Below are 24,105 nucleotides of genomic sequence, written 5' to 3' on the forward strand. Positions count from 1 at the left end.
CCAAGTAAGGAGAACCTTCCAACCTTGACCTTGGTTTCACTTGACCATGTCCTGGCCAAGGCTAACTGAGTAGGTGGACAGGGGTGAGTACCTGGCACTGACAGCCAGGGGCTACTTATAATGTGGCCAAAAATAAAAACAGGACTGAGTGAATCAGGCCTTGTCTCTTGGGAATGTGAATCAAGAAATCTGCACTTGAAATTAATTTATTTGTGAAGTATGAAAAGAAAATCATTTTCTCAAAGAAGTCTTCTCTCAAGAACTCCTGTGTAGCACATCTAGTACCTACGCCAATGTGGCCTTTGAGTGTACAGTTCATCACTTCTAGCCAGAGTGGAGTCTACAAGTTGCCTGGTGCTTGGTTTAAGGTGTCAGTGAGCAGCAGCTTACCCTACATACCTGTCTCCACTTACCCAACTTTGCTAATACAAACCATCCTTTGTACTCTCTTGCTTCCTCCCAATACATTCTAGTTTTCCGTTTAGAGAAGGTAGATGAGGAAATGGAGAAAAGGCTCAAAGACCAGTTGAGCCACCTCGTGCAGGGAGGGTTGCAGGGAGGAGGCATCTGGCCATTCCTCCACACTGTTCTCATAGATTAGGGATTTGTAATGCCTGTTAGCTTCAGTCTGTGGCTCTAGCTGGTATTCTGAGACTACACGGAAATTCTCAATTAGAAACCTTTGATGTAAGGTGGGAACTGAATCTGCAGATTTAGAAGCTAGAGCAATGATTGAACACTAGGTGCAAAATAAGGATTTGGAAAAGGATGAAAGGTTAAAAACTGAGTTTTAGGCCCACATAGTACAGGAATTAGTCCTGGTCTGGGTATTTTCTAGACGTGTAAATTGGAAAAAGATTCATACCTTTCTAGTTTCAATTTCTTCATCTCTCAAAGGGGAGAATAACTACATTATCACTGGGTTGTGGTTGGCATTAGAGCAGATAATTATCACAAAGCATTTAGTACCATGCCTGGTATATAGTAAGTGTTAAATAAATGTCAAGTAGTACAAGTGAGCAAAAGCTATGTACTAGGGGCAAGCACCCTGGAAGTGATGTGAGTATTGCTCCATGCTCAGATGCATGAAGAAACTGTTAGTAGTTAGTGGAGAAGAGATAAAGAAAAACTGAAATACAATGGAGAAGGGGTTGAGGAGAGGGGAGAGAGAAAGGTGTCATTGGGCTATGAAAGAAAAGTCATTGGTCAGAGTTGACAGCTGACAGCTTTCCAGCTTCGCCTGTTCTTTCAACTTTATAAATGATTATACAAAACAAAGAAAAAATGCACTGGCTACTACTTGTGACAACTCAAGTGCATCTATGTTCTCAAAAAAAAATAGTGTAACTGAATAAATGTACCTCCTGGAAACCTCCACTCCCTTCTACAAAGTGTCTCTGGACGGATCTGTGGACAGTCATTCTCCACCACACTTTTATCTAATAGAAGCAACCAGAACTCTAGTGACCTCCATATCCAGATGCCTGAGGTGTGCTTGAGATTGAATGGAAAAAATAAATCTTCCAAGAAAATTAGAAAAGGAAGGAACAGTTATTTCCTGACCAGAAGGTCATTATAAGACACCATTGGTGTCTGTAACACTGTCTGAATAACTGAGCATCACATTATTTCAGAGAATATACATTGCTCATGTGTTGTCTATCCTGTTTTACTGAAGCTCAAATATAGATTTTTCAAGGAATAATGATATAAAGCATGACATAAATAAAGTGTGTGTTTCAATAAACTTTATTACATTAAAAGACACATTGCTATTAACCCCCCTCAAAATACTGTTGTTCATTTCAAACACATTTGCCCATTGTCCTTGCTCTTTCTGAAGGACTTCTAGAAGTCTTCTTTAGTGTATGTTTTTATGAGGTGTTTGTTATTAAAAAAAATATGATGAATGCTGCTGCCAAGTGCCATCCAACAAAAAGGCAGACTCATAAAAACATTAAAGTGTGTCCTCAACTATCTTGGTTACTGGATCTGGCAAAGTGTGACTTCTGGCTTTTCCTCCAAGAAAAATGATTGTAACAAGTCAACATTTTGAATCAATTCAGGATGTTGAGGCAGCCAGAATAGGGCAACTAAAAATACTCACACAAGACAGACGTTTCAGAACTGCTTCACTAAATGGCAAGAAAAACAGGATAAGCATGTTTGAAGTGTGGGAGAGTATTTTGAAGGGGATTAATGGCAATATGTCTGTTAAAAAATTTAAAAATTCATCCTTTTGTCAGTCACACCTGTATTCAGCTGTTTAGATGGTTCCACAACAGTTACAGGTGTATGAGACTTTCATTCTCATCATTAAGGTAATAAAACATTTCAAGTAAGAAACAGTAAGTTGAAATACTTGGAAATTTTTTTTTCTGAACAGACTCTTGCCATGACTTTGTTACAAATACCTTGCTAGTAAGCATGGTAGAGTGTTTACAAAAGTGAATACAACAATCCTGTGACTTGGTCGTTTCCTCACTAAAAGGTGAAGTTTATCAAAACTCTTGGCTGGCATCATGACTTTTGAATATAGTGAACAATAAATATGGCAGGCATGAACATGGGAGATCTATAAAGAATCTGTGAGCTGTGATCTTTGCAGCCCTGAGACTGCTGTCTTCAGAAGTCATATAGCTTCCTTGAGGGTCAAGACCACAGGCAGGAAAAGGCCTACTGAAGATTAGCAGCAGTTGCCAGTGATTAAGTTCATCTCAGACATCCATATACAGCTATGTCACTAATAGACTGATTCTACAGGTGACTTCAGGTAAGACCAACAACAGCAGAATCACCTAGCTGAGCTCAGTCAAAATGATTGGCTCACAGAGTTGGGAGCAAATAAATAGTATCCTTAAATCACAAAGCTTCAAAACATTTTGTGACTTAAAAATGGATAATTGGCTTAGGGATGTGCCATTTTCCTCGTGGCAAGCAAATATTCTTTATGCAGTGAGATGGAGACAGAACCTACTTGTACGACTGCTCAGTAATAAAACTGCAGAAGCTTCATTGTTAAGGGTTTATCTTGTCATCAGGGAAAATATTTTATTGTTTAGCAACAAGAGGAGCAGAGATTAGGCTTCAGTTCTGTCTTCCACAGCTAGAAGCCAAAGGTTCAGTGGGTCGGAGTCCTTGCTCTGGGGGCTGTTTGATGTGTGCAAAACCTTACTTACAAAAATGCCTGTGGGGGTTGACTCCTTCTTAAGCCTAGTGTCACATATAATAGGTCTTATTTGCATACAGCAACAGCATGAAGGGGCTTTCCCTTTTGTTTCCCTTCTACCAGGTATTGCAACTAATTGAGAATTCTGTGACTTTTCCAACTGGAGGAAATTACAGAGAACAAAATCTGAGTAATAAAGGATACCAGCTGTTGTCAGAGAGATGGTAATGATTTTTTAAATAGACAAAAAGCTTATCAAAGCAAATGTATAATTGGATAATCCAGTAAAGTCCAAGTGCAAAAATAATACCTCATGTGATGACTCTGTACAAACAGTATGTCCCAACTGCACATTCTGGCCTGCCAATTTGGTCCCGTTCTTTGTCATTGAATTACTACAACAGAATTTGTCTACTCCTTATCCAAACTCCTTTTCTTCTTTGCCTGAGAAGAATTATCTCCATGTTATTCATATACAACCTTAAAATGCAAAATGGTGAAATAAATATTCTTTTACTCTTTATTTTTTGTATCTATCAGTGTTCTCCCTATAGGAAAAGCCCCAGGGTATATCAGCTAGGTGGAGAAGAATACACTAAGAACTTATGGATTTAGTAGAAAGGAATCTGAGGATTCCAGGAAATTCTGCAAACTCCCACTCATCTTGGCACTGGACTGCTCAGCACCTGCCTTGGCTTGAGAGGACCTCAGCATTAGGAAAAGTCAGGAACTATTTTCTCTGGAGATAAAATTGTTTATTGGCTAGTTTGTGTTGTCACACAAAGGATTTTGCTATTGCAATAGGTATAAGATGCTGCCATCAAGCCCATCATTTGCAATTTGTGATTTTTGAAATCACATGCAAGTCTAATATTTAAAAGTATTAGATTTCAAGCAGCTGTAATTATTCCATAATAATTAGTGGAAGGGTATGTTAAAATACTAACTTTTCACAGAATTAAAACAATGAAGTGTCAAGTACAAGTGCTTGTAAAAACCAAAAGTTATCATATGATACAATGTTTTGTTTGTTGATTTTAAGAAAAGCTTCAAAAGATTATTATTTCACAAGCAAATACAAATTTGAATGGTAAGAAAATTAATGATATGAAAGAAAATACTTCATTCATGAGAGGTTCTCATTTTGTATTTAATAATCATATGGAAAGTCTGTGATGCACCTAAATAGAAAATGTAAAATTTAACTTTAAGAATTTTGTCATCTCTTAAAAAAGTTGACTTAAAATATATTTGCATTTTACAGATGACCAGGCCCTCCTTGACTTTGATGTCCATAGTTGTAGAAGGAATCTTGTTTATAACTCCTTAGAAAGACTAAATCTCATATAAAATGATTTGATTTTCTTGAAGGAACCACACAGACTTCTCCTGGCAGCAAAGAAGCAGAAAGAGCAAGAGAAGAAGGGGCCAGGAAGCATATGTAATCCCAAAGGCCATGCCCCCATGGTCCATTCCTTTAAAGAGATCCCTCCATCTGTTTCCATCTCCTCCCAATAATACCATTAAATTACGATCTCATCAGTGGGTCAATCTACTAATGAAGATAAGTCTCATGATCCAGTCACTTCCCCAAAGCCCCTCAATAGTCAAGCCTTCCATACCATGAGGATTTTAAGGGACATATTACATCCTAACCATAACCAAGGGGCTGTAAAAATATCAAAGAGCAGCTGGTTCAGTTTTTTCAACTTGCATGTAAGGAAACTAAGGCTGAGAGAAGGTATTCATCCCAAATCACAGATAGTTAATGAATTGTTCATACCAATAGTTTGTGCTCTATTACTGGAATGAGACTTGGATTTAGTTTGTTCAAATCACCTAGAATCTAGATAATTCAGACAATCTAGATTCTAGATAATTGGCAAAATCAAGTGAGTGTGTTTTATTTGATTTTGTGTTTTGTTCTGGATTTCCTAACACATATTTTTATTACATATTTCCTGCTGTGTGAAATTTCCTGAGCCAGGCATGGATGGAGGTGCATGTGTGGAATCTCAGTACTTGGGAGGCTCAGGCAGGAGGATCACTGTGAGTTCAAGACTAGCCTTTGCTACAAAGTGAGTTCAAGACTAGCCTGAACTACATTGGGAGACCTTGTCTCAAAACAAAACAAAACAAAAAATTTCCTTTGTTGTTGTTGCCTGAAAATTATACTTTTATAATTGTTGGCCTGACATGTACTTCTCTTGACTTCTTGTAGCATCTGTTTCTCATCTTTAAGGTTAAACTCAAATACAATCTCTTTGGGAAGCCTTGGCTGACAGGATTCCACCTCACATATCCCCTCATTACATTTCATCATATCATCATCTACATTTCATTAGAGGCACTTAACATAATCTTTAATTATCATGTTTATGGTTTCTCTGGCTATATCAGAATATAAATATGATAAAGAGATCTTGTCAGCATTTGTTCATTGCATTATACGTAGCCCTAACCTAGAGCCTAACACATAATGACCAGATAGATGGTAGTTTAATAAATATCCTGTGCCATGTCTCCCTTCATTTGTCCATTCACCATTCATTCTTCATCCTTTACCTTTCCTCAGAAGACTTCAAAACACTTTAAAATGCATATGAGGGTTTGGTAATTTAGTTTTAAATGAAGAAAAAAATTGAGTTTGGTAGTCAGGATAAAGAAGTAACAAATGAAATCTATGCAAATAGTGAATATTCAATTGCCACAAATGGCTTTGACTTTAAAATACTAAATTAGAAGAAATAAAATTAAAAGCTTAAAGCTAAACCTCCTTAATAAAAATAAGCATAGTCATTATGAAATATAGTATAAGTTTTAATCTTAGCACAATATTTTTCATTCCTTTATAACATTGTATCTGGGAAATTTCATGTTCCTTTTTTTCCTGGTTTGCAGGAAAATCAGAAATTCACATAAAAATATTTGAAGCCTCAATTGCCTGTAATTGAGGTTGAACTCTGACATGCTCTCTTTCATTTGTCAACACGCATTTCTTCATTGGCGCTACACCTGAATGTGAGATGAGTCCAGTTTCTTAAAAATTCCCTTTTAATGTCATAAACCCTTTGTTCATTACCTTAGAGAGCTCAGAGTGTTGAATTCAAACAGTAAATTTTATTCTAAAGAAAACTATATAAAAGTAAAATTTAGTATTTTTATTTTTTTTGCTGCACAGATTAAAACAGGAGAAGCAATATCACAGACAGGACCAACCTTTGGTTTGAATGTATCCATTGCCCCAAAATCCCTGTGTTAGGGCTAAACTCCCAAGGAGGTGGTTCTAAGAGGGGGGCATCTTCAGGGAGGTGATTAGGCTGCCAGTGTTTTGTCTGCAGGAAGGGCATAAGTCCTCTTATAAAAAGAGTGCATTGTGCCATGAAACCTCTTTTGCGGTCTTCTGCTCTGTGAGGATACAATTTTAGCCTCTTGCAGAAGGGATATCTTGGAAAAAAGAAAAGAGTGCCTGGCGCCAGACACTGACCCTGTCAGCACCTTGATTTTGGACTTCCAAGCCACTAGAACTTTCCAGCCCTTAGTGTCCTGCTTATAAATTATTCAGTCATGGATACTTTTTTTATAGAAATATCAATGGGCTAAGACAAAGTGAATTATAGCAAAATTCTTAGGAATACATTTAACAAAAGTTGCATAAGACATTTTGAGTGAAAACTCATTGTGCTAAAAAAATTTGAAGATTTAAGTATAGAAAGAAGTTCCATATTAATAGATTAGGATGTTTAATATTGTTAAGATGGCAGTGTACTTCAAATTCACATGCAGAATCAATGTAATCTGTATCAAAATTTGAGCTCCTTACTTTGCAGAAATTTAGAGAAATATTCTGAAATACACAGAGAAATACTACTAATTCAGAATACTGAAAATAAGCTTGAGGAAGAACAAAGCAGTGAAACTTCTTGATTTCAAAAACTTATTATAAGCCCATAGCAAGCAAAATAATGTGGCACTGATACAAAGTTAGACATATAAACTGATGGAATATAACCAAGAGTCTAGAAATAAACCTATGTATCTATGGTTAAATGATTACTACAATGGTGCCAAAACCATTTGAAGGAGGACCACTATTTTCAACAAAGGCTGGCAAGACAACTGTTTGTATATACACACTAGAATGAAGTTACAAAACCACCTTTTTTGTCGTGTACAAGAATTCACTGAAAATTATCTAACTTCTAAATGTAGAAGGTAAAACTATATAATTCTTAGCAAAAAAGAAGTAAATCCTGTGGCTTTATCTTGGGCCATAGTTTCTTAGTTATGACACATAAGCAAGATAAATTGGACTCCATCAAAATGAGAAACTTCCATGCTGCAGAAGGTACTATTAAGAAAGTAGAAAGATAAATCATAAAACTGGTATAAATCATAAAAATTTTTATAGATCATAAAAATCACAAAACTCTTGCAACTAATATTCAGAATTTACAAAGAATTGCTATAACTCAACAAAAAGGAAAAATATCCCAATTAAAAAAATAAGTGAATTTCTATAGCAGTTTTGGTAGTATGGCCATTTTCACTATGTTGACTCTTCCTACCCAGTATCAGGAGATATCTTTCCATTTTCTTATATCCTCTTCAATTTCTTTTTTCAGAGTGCTGTAGTTTTCAGTGTAGAGGTCTTTTGCTCTATTGTTAGATTGATTCCTAGATACTTCATCTTTTTGGATGCTATTGTGAAAGGAATTGTTTCCCTAATTTCTGTCTCAGTGACTCTGTTATTTGTGTACAAGAAGGCTATTGATTTTTGGGTGTTGACCTTGTATCCAGCTACTCTGCTAAAAGTGTCAATTAAGTCTAGAAGTCTTTTGGTGGAGTTTTTTGGGTCTTCAATATAGAGTATCATATCATCAGCAAATAATGACAGTTTAACTTCTTCCTTTCCTATCTTTGTTGCTTTAATTTCTTTCTCTTGTCTAATTGCTAGGGCTAATGTTTCCAGAACTATATTGAAGTGAAGTGGTGATAGTGGGCATCCTTGTCTTGCTCCTGATTTTAATGTGAAGGTTTTCAGTTTTTGGCCATTTAATATGATGTTGGCTGTTGGTTTTCATAGACAGCCTTTATTAAGTTGAGGCATAGACCATCTATTCCAAATTTTTGCAGGATTTTTTTTTATCATGAATGGGTATTGAATTTTTTCCAAATGCTTTTTCTGCATCTATTGAGAGGGTCATATGATTTTTGTCCTTGACTCTGCTATACAGATTCAATGCATGCCAATTGAAATTCCAACACTATATTTCACAGAACTAGAAAAAAGAATCCACAAATTTATTTGGAACCAGTAGAGACCTAGAATAGCCAAAGCCATCCTAGGTAACAGAGACATGGCAGCGGGTATAACAATTCCCAATTTGAAACTATATTACAAAGCCACTGTGATAAAAACAGCATGGTACTGGCAAAAAAATAGATCTGAGGATCAGTGGAACAGATTGGAAGACACAAAAACAAATCCAGATGTACTAAGCTACCTCATCTTTGACAAAGGAGCTGACCATCCTCAGTGGAGGAAAGATAGTCTCTTTAATAAATGGTGTTTAAAAACTGGATCTCAAGTGGCCAAAGCTTAAAACTGGACCCTTATCTTTCACCATGCACTAAATTAAAATCCAACTGGATTAAGCATGTAAACATTAGAACAAAAACACTAAACTTGCTGGAAGATAAGTTAGGCAGAACTCTTGAAGACATTGGCATAGGAAAAGACTTTATGAACAAATCCTCAGTAGCATGGGAACTAGCACAAAGAATCAACAAGTGGGATTTCATCTTATTAAAAAGCTTCTATACTGCAAAAGAAACCATCAACAGAACTAAGAGACAACCTACAATGTGAGAAAAAGTTTTTACCAGGTGCTCCTCAGACAAAGGACTATTATCTAGAATATATAAAGAACTCAAAACAATCAGCCCCCCCAAACATAAATACCCAATTCAAAAGTGGGCATCTTAAATGAACAGATATTTCTCAAAGAATTAAAAGCAGCAAGTAAAGATATGAAAAAATGTTCCACATCACTATTCATTTGAGAGATGCAGATGAAAACAACACTGAGATTCTACCTCCACAAAGAATGACTGCTATCAAGAAATCAAGCAATAACAGATGTTGGTGGGGTTGCAGGGAGAAAGGAACCCTTCTCCATTGTTGGTGGGAGTATGGACTGGTGCAATCACTATGGAAATCAATATGGAGATACCTCAAAGAGCTGGGACTAGAGGTTCCATTTGACCCAGCCATACCTCTGCTGGGTATCTTTCCAAAAGAATTAAAAGAATCACACCACAGTGATATATGTGCACCAATGTTTATAGCAGCACAGTCTATCATAGCTAAAACTTGGAAACAGCCCATTTGCTCATCAGTTGGAAACTGGATAAAGAAGATGTGCTTTTTCTATAAAATGAAATACTACTCAGCCATAAAGAATGAGAAATTAGATTCATTCATAGGAAAATGGATACATATTGAGGATATACTCCTAAGTGAAATAAATAAGTCACACATGTTTAAATACTGAATAGTTTCTCTGGTATGAAAAGCTATAATATAGTACATAAGATCCTAATGAAATAATAGACCATGTGAAATAGGAAGAAAAGGGCTAAAGTGTAGGGAAAATGGGAAGGGTAGGGGAAAGGTAATAAGGGAAAAGAAAAACATATGAGAAAATGAAAAAATGGAGATAAAGTGTTTGTAAATGGGGAGAGGGGGAGGGGGTGAAGGGAGGGCACGGACAAGGGGAAAAAAATGAGAACCAAGACCTGTCATGTAAAGCTACAAGATCCCAATAATGAATTAATTGTACTGTATACCTACAATGTACCAATAAACTCAAATTAAAAATATAAGTGAAGAAAAAAATAAAATTAAGTGAAGGATTTGATAAACACTTCTCTTAAGAAGCTACATAAATTGCCAGAATGCACACAAAATGATGCCCAACAGCATTAGTCGTTAGGAAAATACAATTCAAAACCACGAGACACAACACTTCATAGTCACTAGAATGGCTATACTAATAATTATAAAACAATATATAGAGAAACTGGAATCCTCATGCTTGCCGATGAGGATATATAATGGTACAACCACTTTGAAAAATCAATTTGGATTTATCAAAAATTTAAACACATAGTTGCCATAGAACCCATTAATTCTATTTCTATGTATATATGCAGAAGAATGAAAAAAATGTTTATAAAAATGGAAAACATGTATATGAATGTTCATAAAGTGCAAAAAGTGAAAACAATCTGAATGTCCATCAGTTGATGAATTGATAAAGGAAAAAATAATATATATGTATATATATAAGGAATATTTTTTAGTCATCAAAAGGAATGAAGTACTGATTGCAGGCTACAAAATGGATGGAATTTGAAAATACTATGCAATATGAAAAAGAGGTCAGACACAAAACACTAACATAGTGTATGATTCCATTTACTCTATATGAGACATGTAGAAGTGACAAATCCATAGAGACTGAACATAAATTAATAGTTGTATGGGCTGGGGAAGTGAAAAAGCGAGAGTGTTCCATTTTGGGGACAATGAAAACACATTGGAATTAGATACTAGTGATGATTTAACAGTGTTGGGAATTGAACAAATGAATTGTGAATGTTAAGAAAGTGAATGTTATGGAATGTGAATCATGACTTAAAAAATGTAATAAAGTAAGGTAAAGAAGGTTGAAATGTAACCTATTAAAAGTAAAAACAAGTAAATTTATATGAATTATCCTGCATGAAGCAAAAGCTTTTAGGTTATTTTCTGATTTTTATTTTGGTTAGTCAAAAGTAAAAGGTTTTGGAAATACTTCTGCCTGGTTTCCACTAAGTTTTATGTAGCAGAATAAATGGAAGAGATATTTGATGGAAAGAATAATACTTAGAGTTCAGGTTCTGTTGCTTGTCTTGCTTCCACAGTGCTTGGTCCTGCGGCCCTTGACCAGCCATACTTCATGGTGTGACTCATTTCTCTTTGTGAAAAGGGTGCCTTGCCTTGTTTCTTGTCCCCAGGCAGAATGCTGAGAACTAGGTACACAAAATGACTGTGTGGTATTCTACAGTTCTGAGTGCTTTAGAAATACAAGTTAAGAACAGTAATCCTTTCCTTTAATTGACTTGAATGGTATACACAGGCCTAATGTCTAATGTTTTTAAAATTCTGAATATAATTATTAGTAAGATATTAACTCAAATATAAAGTTATTCTGTACAGATGCATATATGTAACAATTAATTTTTCCTTTGAATTGTGTGAACTGAAATTCTGGTTAATCAGAGCTGAAAAAATGGATAGTTCTGTCAAAGAAGAAATATACTTATTGTCAAGAGTTAATATCTTTTCATGTCCATTTCTAATACATCAATCTAAGAGACCAACGTGCTAATAAAAATTTAATGTCTTATAAATCCATAATAAATAGTGACTTTATAAATCACTGCTATGCTTCCAAATTAAGACATCTTAGTAACTTTGCTATCCCTAGCCCATTTCAGATTTGGTCTCCATAGGTAGCAATAATGATTACTCCCTTATTTGGGCTCTGCTCTTATATACAGTATTTTTGCTAAGCACCAGCAGCACTTATTTCTATCTATTTTTATGTCATAGTATGAGATGCCTGGCCTTTGGGGAATGGGTGTTGCAACTTTTTTGAGTCCCCAGCATCATCCATTGATTTCTTAGCTGACGGTGCCATTGGGAGTTGGCCCTCGTTAGAAGAGTGGGTCACCAGGGGCGTGCCGTTGGAAGGTACATCTTTCCTTTGGTTCTCTTTTCATTCTCCTTGCTTCTGGCTGTCATGAATTGAGCAGCTCTCCTCTGCCATGCCCTTTCACCATAGTGCTTGTACTTTGGAGACTTGTAACGTGGAAACTGTACCTGAAACTGTGAACCAAAATAAATCTTTTTTTCTTTAAACTATGTCTGTCAGGTATTTGGTCCAAGTCATAAAGACTGACTAATGCAGCTGCTAATCCACTGAGGAACTGACAAGAATATGTTTGAAATGAGAAATACATTAGAAGGAGAGGCTCTTAGCAAAGAAAAATTAAAGCATGCTGCTCTCTACTCTTGGTTTATTCTGCCTACAAGTGGCCACACTATTGTCTTTGCACAAACTGTTCTCAGTACTCTCTTTCCAACTCCACATCCCACTTTTTAAGCTTAGCTCTTCTCTATAGCAACTATCACTAGGTATTGTAATTGTCAGTACATTTTCTGTTACTATAACAGAATAACCAAGAGTCAGAAGTTATAAAGAAGGTTTATTTTGGCTCATGGTCTACTTGGAAAATCTAAGCACATGGCACCTCCAAGGCCCTCCTGCTGCCTCAAGTGATGGCAGAAAGTGGAAGAGCAACAGGAGTGTGTGGAGGAGGCAAAACACGAAGCATAGATTTGTTTTATGACAACACAGTCTTGGGGTAATTTATCTAATCTGATGAAAGCAAGAGCACAATCAGTCCTGCAAAAAGGAATTAATTCTTCTATTGGGGCTATCTTCTTAAAGGTTCCACCAACTCTCAATACTGTTACATCAAGGACCAAATGTATTTTGTTGTATAAAAGGCATATTCAAACTATTACACTAGTGATTTTATTTATTTGTTTATTGCTTGACTTGGACTTGTGTGTGCATGTGTCAGAACATTCTTACCCACTGAGTATTAAAATCATGGAGCTGATTTAAATCTAAAATATTCATAAAATATCATTCCCCCCCCTTCCCACACATACACACTTGTTCACTCACTCAACAAATACTTATTGAATACCTCGTGTTAGGCCCTGTATTAGGTACTGTGTATTCAGTGGAGAAGAACTCAGTATGATCTGTGTCTTCACAGACCTTACAGTGTCATCAGAGACTGTGAAAAGCACAGGAAAGTTTCAGAAACATGCAGCAGAGAACTTAGCCCTGGTTTCTAAATCTGCAGATTTATTTCAACATGTGAGGTTCAATATGTTAATTATGATGCACAACTATACAAAACTCTGTCCTGAGCTAAAGAAAAAAATAAGTAGTCTTTTAATTTGTTCTTACAACATAGAATACAGATTTCCTCTAGTCAGTAAAATCTTTTTAACTTTTTAGATTTGTCTAAAAGCCTCTGTCTTTAAATTATATACACAAACATACTAGAATACATTAAGTATGTAAATCTACTATTGCATAAACTCAATCAATGTTGTGTTGTTTACTTTTCTGTCATAGCTGAGACAAAATACCCGACATCCAAAGTTGAAGGAGAAGGGGTTTACATGGCTTACAGATCATAGGAATTTCAGTCCATACTCAGCTGGCTCCAAGGCAGGGATGGCAGGTCTTGCAGAGGAGAAACAACACGGTGCACACACAATAGCAAGGGTAATAAGGGAAATGATTCATGGAGGTGGAAGACAGCAAAATCAACAAGAGAGCCTTCATTGTGTCTGTCTGCCTCTTTATCCCATGCAGACTGTCGGGATTAAACCATTTGCTCATGTGTAGTGGTTTGGTCATCACAATCCCAGCAGCACACATTCCAGATTCAGCCACCTCTGACCAGAGGTTTAGGGGGGAGATCCAGACCCAAACCATAACAATGTAAAAGCTTTGTCAAATTTATCTAAATTCTTATTTTTATTTATTTATTTATAAATTTATTTTTTGTTTGTTTTTTGAAACAAGGTCTCACCATGTAGTTCAGGCTGGCCTCGAGCTCACTGTGTAGCCCAGGCTAGCCTTGAACTCACAGTGTCTCCTGCCTCTGCCTTCTGAGGGCTGGGACTACAGGTGTATACTACACTGGGCTCGCTGTTAAATTACTGAGTTAAAAACAACAACAACAAATCACCTAATTTAGTAAATGTATTACTTCTGATTACTATTTTTCCTATAAAGTGTAGTTTGATTTTATGATTCCTCGTGAGTAAAAAGGAAGAGGGAAGGAGGGAGAGAGGGATGGAGTGAGAGAAAGAGAGAGGGGGGATATGAATACCTATAGGGGTGGGTAGAAATTGAACCCAGAACCCTCACTAAGCCACATTGCCAGCCTTTTATGTGGTGAAGTATGCATTCACAAAGTGCACTATTTTAAATATTTTCAGTGTATGTTCAGTGGTATTAAGTTCACATTGTTGTGCAACCATCACCACCATCCATCTCTAGAGCATTCTTAACATCCCAAACTGAGACTTCACATCCATTAAACATGAAATTCCTCACCCAATCACTGAAAAACCACTACTCTACCTTCTGTTCCTATGACTTTGATACTAATCTACGTACCTCTTTGAAGTGTAAGTATACAAAAATTTTCTTTTATGTCTAGCTTATTTCCTTACCATAATGCCCTCAAGTTTCATCCATGTTGTAGTACGTGTCAAATTTATTTCTTCCTTAAGGTTGAATAATATTCTACTGTGTGTGCATACCACATTTGTTTGTTCAATTCATCCAATGATGGGCACTTGGCGGCTTCTAGCCTTTGGCTATTGTGAATAGTACAATCATAAACACGAGTGTGAAGTGTGATTATTATGTGTATGTAGTGCTTTTAATTTGGTAGAGTGTTTTCTATTCATAATACTGTAAATCCTCTGAGACAGAATATTTTCCTCTGCCACTAAATGAAAAAAATCCAAATCACATAGTTAAATAATTAATTCAGATGCAATTTCTACTTCTTAGCCTGGAGTATCTTTTTCTTAACTTATCTTTTACTTTTTATTCCAATGATTCTTCACTAGCTGAAGCTACTAGGGATACAAAGCATAAATATCTCCATTGGATACAGTTGGAAGCCAGATACTTGGATGTGCTAACTAAAATCACTAGGTGTGTCATTTAGGAGAATTGTTTTTTAAAAAAATTTATACTTTTCAGGCATTAGTTGCAGTTTTATTCCTTTAAGAAAGTAATATTCTGGGATAACTAAGCCAAATTTAAATCTCTCTTTTATCCACCCCCAATACTGTAACATTTATGACAAAGTTCAAACTTTGAGTATCTTAAAAGCTGGGAAACCACATCTATAATGAAATAAAATATTCAAATCGTGATTACTCAAGAGTTTAAATCATACCTGATAAAGTTTCACATACTGTTCTTTGATAACCATCTTCAGTAAATTCCAGAGATGTCAATGCTGTGTTTGTTGAAAAGAGAGTTTGAAAACTTGAAAGGTCCTCAGGTGAACCCTGAGGGAGGAGGAGGGAGGCCACTTGGGTGTGTGGTCAGATTGGTGAAGCTGTGAGTCTGTAGAGCTCTTCACAGTAGATTAGTGATTTTTAATTTTAGCTGATTTGTACTTGTGAAATTTATCTTGGCCAAATTTTTATTTGTTTATGTCACTTTCATTAAGCAGTTTTTAAAGTGCTATCATCTATGTGAAGTTCTTAGTTTCTCACTTTTGAAAAGAGATTTCTAACAGTTAAAACTTCTTTAATTGTTAATAGTTTTCCAGTTGTTAAAACTACTCTAATTCCAAGTCAGTGAGAAGGATCCCAAATACTGTGATTAGCCAGATCTGTTTGCCTTCTGCTGTCACTTGCTGATATTCAGTTATTTTGTTGGATACTTTAGCATTGGATTGTGATTCTCATTGCTCTGTCAGGGGGAGGTAAAACACTTAATAACTTCTTGATTTGTGTTTTAAATTCTTGATGATATTGCCTCCTTGGTAGAGTTGCAAAAATATAGCAAAAAAAAAAAAACTATAGGACACCCGTTTAAAGTTGAATTTCAGATAAACAGTAAATAACATAAAAACATCTGACTTGTGTCTAATCTGGCAACCTTGTTCCTTGAATTTCTGCTGGAGAAACTATTCAACAGCACGATCTTATAGGTAGTGTCACTAACTAAGAAAGAGAATTGAATACCCTTGAACACAGAGAGCGTATCTCAAATGATAGTTAGTGTGATAGAGTTTGAGCCTATTGAAATAAAGTGACCTAAATTGGAAAACATACTGTTATGTGTCAGTTACCAGACAAGAGACAATGAGGACTTTTCTTTCAACTTGTGGTTGCCCTTTGGGTACATTGATAAAAAATTACCTTCCCAGTGATCAACATGAAAAGCAGCATTTCTGAACAAGTCAAGGGAAAAGGGAGAAAAACGGTAAGGCAGGTTCTGACACATACCAAATGCCATTCAGGCTTAAAAACCTTGGGATTGGTAGGGATGCTACTATGGAGTTTGTGTATGAAAAGGAAGGCAAAGGAGACTGAGGTGGGAGAGGGCAGATAGGACCTTCCAACAAGAAAAAAATATTGATTGTATTTTAATGGGCAAACAGATATCTCAGTTAAAGCATTATTTTTAACCCAACACCATTCAAGTTTCCCTATCAGTTGAGTCATTACATTTTTGTGAATTAGATGCTATGTAGATACTCTATGGTATGTCCAACAATGAAGTGACAATTCTCTTCACTTTGAAAAGTTTATAACTATATCACCAGAAAGGTTGGCAAACCACTGTTTGAAAGTTTTAATATTCTTTCCCCAAACAGCCTTTGCCAGAGAAGCTAGGAAGACCAAGTGAAGTGTGCAGATGGTCAAGGGTACAGGATTCCCCTGATTTGCTCTGTGACTTGGCAAATCAAGGATCTTTGTTCTAGCTTCATACTCCTCCTTTTCATAAGCATATAAACTTCAGTGCAGCCCAGCATTGGGTTAATCTTTATTGAAGATATAAGAAAAAAGGATGGAATGCCTGTTCTTAAGGATTTTGCAGTTTATTTCTACTGGAAAAAACCTCTCTCAAAGTCTTTCAGATTTTGCCCCTAAACTTTTAGCTTACCTTCTGAGCAAACAACAAAGCAAAATCTATGAGACTAGACAGTACACTATACTTTATACCTCCTTTTAGCTGCATTGGAAGAAGAGATTATAAAGTTTAAAAAAACATAAAATGTTCCCAAAAAGGAAATATAAAATGCTAATTGGATAGCCAACAAAAGTTTGGTATTAATATCAGTAGTTAATCATATAAGTTTAAAAAATCATGTAAGTTAAAATCAGATACTTTATAAACACAGATATGCTTTGAGAACATATCAAATCAATGTTGGTGAGAGTGACATTATGTGCTTAATGCCATTCACTGTGGATGCAATTACTAGAAAGTAATTTTCTAATGTCAGACAATATTGCTTTCTATGATAGAAATCTTAGAACTACTTTAGGTAAATGATCCAAGATATTTTATGGGCAAAAACATTGACAGTAGCACTTTAAAAAATAGAAATGCTATAACAAAACTGAATGTTTAGCTGCTAGCATATAGTTATTATATTCTGCACATGTACAAAATTAAATAGTGTTCAACTAATAATATAATTTTTATATTGAGTTTTTAAAATATGGAGATATATCACTGTAGTATGATTCTTTTAATTTTTTTGGAAAGATACCCAGCAGAGGGATGGCTGGGTCAAATGGAACCTCTAATCCTAGTTGTTTGAGGTATCTCCATATTGATTTCCACAGTGGTTGCACCAGTTTGCACTCCCACCAACAATGGAGAAGGATTCCTTTCCCCCCACAACCCTGCCAACATTTGTTATTGTGTGATTTCTTGATAGCAGCCATTCTTTGTGGGGTAAGGTGGAATCTCAGTGTTGTTTTCATCTGTATCCCTTGAATGACCAGTGACATGAAACATTTTTTCATATATTTATTTGATGCTTTTACTTCTTTGAGAAATGTCTATTTATTTCAGATGCCCATTTTTTTAATCAGGTCTTTATATTTCGGGGGCCTAATTTACCATGTGAAATAGCAAGAAAAGGGCTAACAGTGTAGGGAAAGTGGGAAGGGTAGGGGAAAGGAAAGAAGGGAAAAGAAAAAAAATGAGAAAATGAAAAAATGGAAATAAGGTATTTGTAAATAGGGAAGGGAGGAGGGGGTGAAGGGAGGGCAGGGGTAACGGGAAAAACAGAACCAAGATATATCACATAAAGGTACAAGATCCCAATGATGAATGTAACTGTACTGTGTACCTAAAATGTACCAGTAAACTCAATGAGGAATTAAATAAATAAGGGGAAATACCCTTGCCATACATGTAGGTACTAAAGAGCAATACAAATTTTATCTAGTCTAGGATCAATTATGCCCAAATATTAGAAAAAGAACTACAAAGAAATATGCAAATCGTTAACAGAGGTGATCTAGATTCTCATTATAAATGTTTTCTACTTTTGTTTTTACACTTTTCCACATTACCCAAGTTATATAGCAGTCTCCCTTCTCCTTTGTCATTCTCTCTATACAATTATATATTATTTATGTATAATAAAATGACATATATAATAAAATTATATATATTTATTTATAATTATATATTTTTAAAAATTCGGTCATTCAAACGACTGTGAAGAGGGAAGACAGGCAGGTCGGCTCCTTCATATCTGATCTGGGCTCTCATAGATTAAAGCCTTTTCCAGTGAGGGAATCAGAGGTCACTGATTCCAAACTCACGTGAATGAAAAGTTCGGCTTCTATTTTACTTACTTACACCTAATGCTGCAGCACCTACACCGCCTCTAATGTGAGTGATGACAAAGACTCACCTCAACTCTGAAAGGAACTTGGCAACTTACAGCAGGAAAGGAGGAGTCTAAATGTTTTTTCTACCAGAAAGAAAGCATGGGATTTGGGCAATATGAATAGCAGTAGTGTTGAGTTACTGAAATTCCAGTTCTCTGGGAGGCTGAGGCAGGAAGATTGTAAGTTAGCAAATTGATGAGATCCTGTCTTAAAATTAAAAAAAAAAAAACAATAAGAAAAGGGCGGATATATGCCTCTGTGTGAAAGCCCTGGGTTCAATCCCAGCACAGAGATAAAGCACATGGATTTCTTGACTCAAGTGATCACAACTCTTTTCCAGCTGGTACTCAGGGCCTGAGTAGTTGAATTGGTAGTAACTTCTCAGCTCTTCCTTCCATTGCATGGTTTTTGCCTCCAAGTGAAACTGCCTTTGGAGGCTCTTTACACTCTACTTGTTTCTTTTTCATGTTCTATTATCATGTGCAATACTGTACTATTTAAGGATTTAGAAGCAGTCTCACTCAATGTCATTTATAATTATTGAGATTTTGGTGTCGCAATGAGAAAGGGCAAATTAAGAACAAGGGTTCCATATCCCTAAAACATTTCATTTGGGATTTTCCTCTGAGAAAGTATGGACCTACATTGTTTTTGGATTTGGTGAGAATTCCCTTTAAACTATTCACAGATTATTGCATGTAATAGAACTTATGTTCTTTCTTAACTTTTTTTTTTTGGTAGCGGGAATCAAACTTGGGACCTTGCACTTGTGAGTCAGGCAGCAGAACCACTAAGCTAAATCCCTGGCCCTGTTCTTTCTTAACTTTGAAGAAAGCTGACTAACCTGTGTTTCAATCCAGGCTCTGTCTTTTGCTCTTGTCTTGATTTGGGGCAAGTTAGCTTCCTGCTTTTAACTTCAGTTACTAAACTTGAAAAGCATTGACTTTAATCACATTCATCCTGGCCAAAAGGATATAGTGAAACAAGTGTGATAAACCTCTTGCAAACTATACGATAAAAGTCACAATAATGATAATAAAGGAGGGAGAGAGAAGGTATAAGCCTTGTTATTGTGGCACATATTTCAAGTGAAAGAAGCTATCAGTGAACCATCAGTAATAGAACCCAGATTCTTCAAAGGTAAAGTCCTGTTTGCTATTTAAGGGAAGTTCTCGATCATGTTTTACCTAATGCTCCCTTGTTTGTTAGGACTGAATTGGGGAACACTTGACCTAAAGTACTTTGGTACTTTATGCAATTTAAGTAAATTTTCAAAGAAACAGCTCTGTGGCATTTTTATATTCTTAAGGAGTACAGTATATAATGAATACATATGTGAAATTCTTGATCCAATGCTACAAAATACAAAGGAGGTATCAAGTTGAGGACATAAAATAAGGAAAAATAGCATAAAACCCCTCAATCTTGTTATAGTCAAGAATTAATGGTCACTTTTTGAACCTGTTAGTAAGAAATGAGATTATTTAAATTATCTCTTTTGACCAGCAGCTAAGTGGAAGTAATGTTTTTTGTTGTTGTTGTTGTTTGTTTTTTTTGGGTACTGGGGATCGAACTTAGGTCCTTGTGTTTCCAAGCCAGGTGGCAGAACCACTGAGCTAAATCCCCGGCCCCGGAAGTAATGTTTTATTCTACCCACTCTCTTCTCTGCCAATTCCTTTGTGCTGGTTAATTTTGATATAAAGGCAGTGTCTTATTGAATTATTCCTGACAATGGAATAAATACTTCCTTGGACTTGTTTTTCTTTTGCAGGAGAAAGTGCTTTTTTCTTTTGATTTTTTTTTAATTTTTTATTTTTCTTCCCATAATGAGGCTAATTTTGTTTAACCAACTGAAAGTTTTCTGGCTTACAGGAAGAGCCATTGAGAAAGAACCAATTTGAAATGAGAGAAAAGGGAACAATTGAGCTAAAAATAAAATGAATCCCAAGCCCTGACTCTTTCGAGGGGTCTCCTGGGTGTCATAATTTTGGTTAATGAGAGTCCCAAGAGGGAAGGTCATAAATTAGTGCTACTCAGCTGGCTCAGTACAAGCTGCTGGGAAAAATGTGTCAGTGCGCCCTGCATTTGACCACAGAGACCTGAAGTCAACCAAAGCATAAGATGACTTCTGGCATACTCTGAGAGGTGGAGAGGCAGCTGCTGAAGTAAGATGAGGTCACACTGTAAAACTAACATATTCTTTTGACTTGGGTCTTAGGACCAAATTTCTGGGAATGGTGTGACATGGCTTTCTAATCTCTAAATGAAGGGAAATTCGTAGATCGCCTACATGGATCTCAGGAGAATTGGCCAATGTCTCTCTGAATTTATATGTTGCTAATATATTGATCAGAACTTGCTATACAAAAACACAGTGTTTAAGGGCTGGGGGTGATCTGAAAAGTGGCTTTATTCTAGGAGTCACTACCCTGAGCTAGGAAGTGACTCTTTGGTAACATTCATATAGCATTGAGGTTAAGAGCAGACTGTGGCCAGCTAGGTTGGTTTTTAATGCTGGTTCCATCTCTTCACCTCTTTTTACGTCTTTTTATGCCAAAAAAAGAGTTAAAGTATTTATACTAAGAATTGTGAATATTAAATTGGCTAATACATAAAGTGCTTAGAATATCTGACAAACTAAATGTTGTGTAATGTTTACTCTTATTGTCAAAGAATTGCACAAAATGCAATATTGTAGAAATTGAACGGTTTTAAAATGTATTATTAACCACAGTTGAGGCTGTGTATATTTGAAATGCAGTGAATCCTCTATTTGGGAACCATGTGTTAATCCACACAGTGCTTGGTGACCACTCTTAGATCATCCACCCTTACTGGAAGTAAGTTCTCTTCCTCATTGCATTTATCCCTGAGTTACGGAGTTAAAATTTATCCATACAGTCATTCATCTATTCAGTCCCTACTGAGCACTCACTGTAGGCCAGACAGTAATATGGGTTCTGGAGATACAGTCCGGAACAAAAGGCTTGAAAATCCCTGTTCTCATTCTTTCTCATATCTCCAGGAAGCTGTTAAGGCTGCTGCCTTTTAATATAAGGAAAATGAGGATTGGGGAGTCCCCTGCTGATTGCCCACAGCCACATGGCAGTTTCAGGTCCCATATCACATCAGACTTTAAACATTCTTCTTTATCCGCAGATATAAAAATGTCCGAAAGATGCATTTGCCTGGCAAATGAGGTATCACAGAAACAGTGATGCCAGCTGTTTCCATCTGACTGAATTGTGTATGTCCCAGCCCCTTGAGGCCACCTCACGTCCCCACTTCCCTCTTTGGTCACATTTACTACACTGTGATTTCTGTTATTTGCATTTAAAGAGCTTCTGAAAGCTCTGGTGATAAGTGTGGACACTCCACATTAGGTATTCTCTGTACTTGTTAGTATAACATACCTGTGTGGTTTTATTTTTTTCCCAGACAGTGTGGATGTTTAGAAATATTAATTTTGTACTGCCAGGAATTACCTAATTTACTTTAAATTGCTTTCATTTTATTATTTAAATTGGTGTGTATAAGAGAATGTGTAAATAGCAAGCAAGCAATTTTAAGTGTACAGCTTGTGCGTTCCTGTATCTACTTATCTTCCAGCTATTCTATAGTACTTCACTTCTAAGACAGCCTCATCTGTGAGATACATAGATTATGTGTCACTAAGAAGGATAGATAACATTATCAGCTAAATATCACTTGTCCTCCCTTATAAAATGCATCCCAGTTTCAGACATGTAAAAATTGAAAAAAGAGCCTCATAACTTCATTGGTAAAAATGTTTTCCATGTGGCCCATTATAAAATTATCTGTTTTAACAGATGCTGAATAATTGTTACACTGAAATATTTTGTTTCTAATTATTCCAGATAGCCATAAAAATGGAGCCTTAGGGAAAAGTGAATCACTAAAACCAAGTCCTGAGTTTAAAATTCAAGGTACAAACTAAAATATTTATTTATGCACAATGTCTTGGATTCTCTTCATAAGAAAAAAAATATCAAGTGATGGGTGTTGTAGTAGAGTATGTTTGAGAGAGTGGATAGTATGAGATTAAAATTGTTCAAGGTAGATTGCAATTATAGAGTCTTAAAATTCCAGGAAAAAATGAATTTCTGTTATTTTAGTAATGATAGAACTTCCCAGGAATAAGATAAGGTTCCCATGTGTCTAGGAGGTTATCTTTATGGCCAACATGGTAGGTTCCAGAAGGAAATTTAAAAATGTGATCTTGGAACTATAAGTGAGGATATGAGTGAAAGATGATGACATTTGCTAAGCCTTCATCTTTCTCCTGAATATCTTATTTTGCTGAAGTTGCTGAAGCTACCTTTTGTCACAGGGATAGTTGACTAGTCCTTGTAGTACGATCTAGTCCTGAAGGTCATGAGCTACTTTACACCAGTGTTTATTCAGCCTAATGGTTACAGCGGGTTGAAAGAGGCTAATTAAAAACAGCAGCAATAGCAATCACACTTTTCATAAAATGGTCCAATCACTGTGCTGAAAAACTTATATTGTTTAATTCTCATGGCAAACTGACAGGTAATAGTATTATTGATCTCGATTCTTGCCCATAAGGAAAAGGTTAAGTGCATTTCCTCAATTGGCAAATGGTAGGTCCTGGATATTAGCTTGAGCCTGCACTTTAAGTCACAACTATGTAGTGCCTTTTTTCTAGTTATGCCAGATGAAGAAAAATGGAAATCACACCCTGCTGAAAAATCACTCTTAAAATAGGACTAAAGACTGAATCTCCAGCCAACTATCAGCAGATGCAGATGAGTGAAAAGGAATCCAGGCACAGGAAATGAAAGATCACTTGCAGAAACAAATCAAAGAGAATGCAGAAGCCTCTACTAAGTAGATTAACAGTTCTAGCTTCCTGGTCAGGCAGATGAAGATGGTTTCCTTTCCCTTCTGAGTCTTTAAACCATTTCAGGGTGTGCTCATGTTTTCTCAGGCCTCTGGTGCCTCGGCTTAGCTGTTGTGAGGCACATGATCTCCTGCTACCCCAGTGGGCCTTCTGGACTTTCACAGCTTATTCTATTCCATCTGGAATCTTGTCCATATTCACTGCCATAATGTGAACAGTATTTTTCACATGACTTTACCCTAAAAAGCTCTCACAGCCTAACCATATTGTTCCATAAATCTAATCATTATTTTTTGTACTTGTACATATTCAAAGACTGCTTGTGCCCTGGCAGGCCAATCATGACTCTCCTCTCCATATTTACCCACAAATGCCTCAGTAATATTAAAGTGTAGATGACCTTTGGAGTGGAAAGTCTTAAAGTCATCATCTGGTTTGACTAGTATTTGGGTTTCA

This window comes from Fukomys damarensis, unplaced genomic scaffold (assembly GCF_012274545.1).
Source record: "Fukomys damarensis isolate Sample0158 unplaced genomic scaffold, DMR_v1.0_HiC HiC_scaffold_38, whole genome shotgun sequence".
NCBI classification, from domain to species: domain Eukaryota; kingdom Metazoa; phylum Chordata; class Mammalia; order Rodentia; family Bathyergidae; genus Fukomys; species Fukomys damarensis.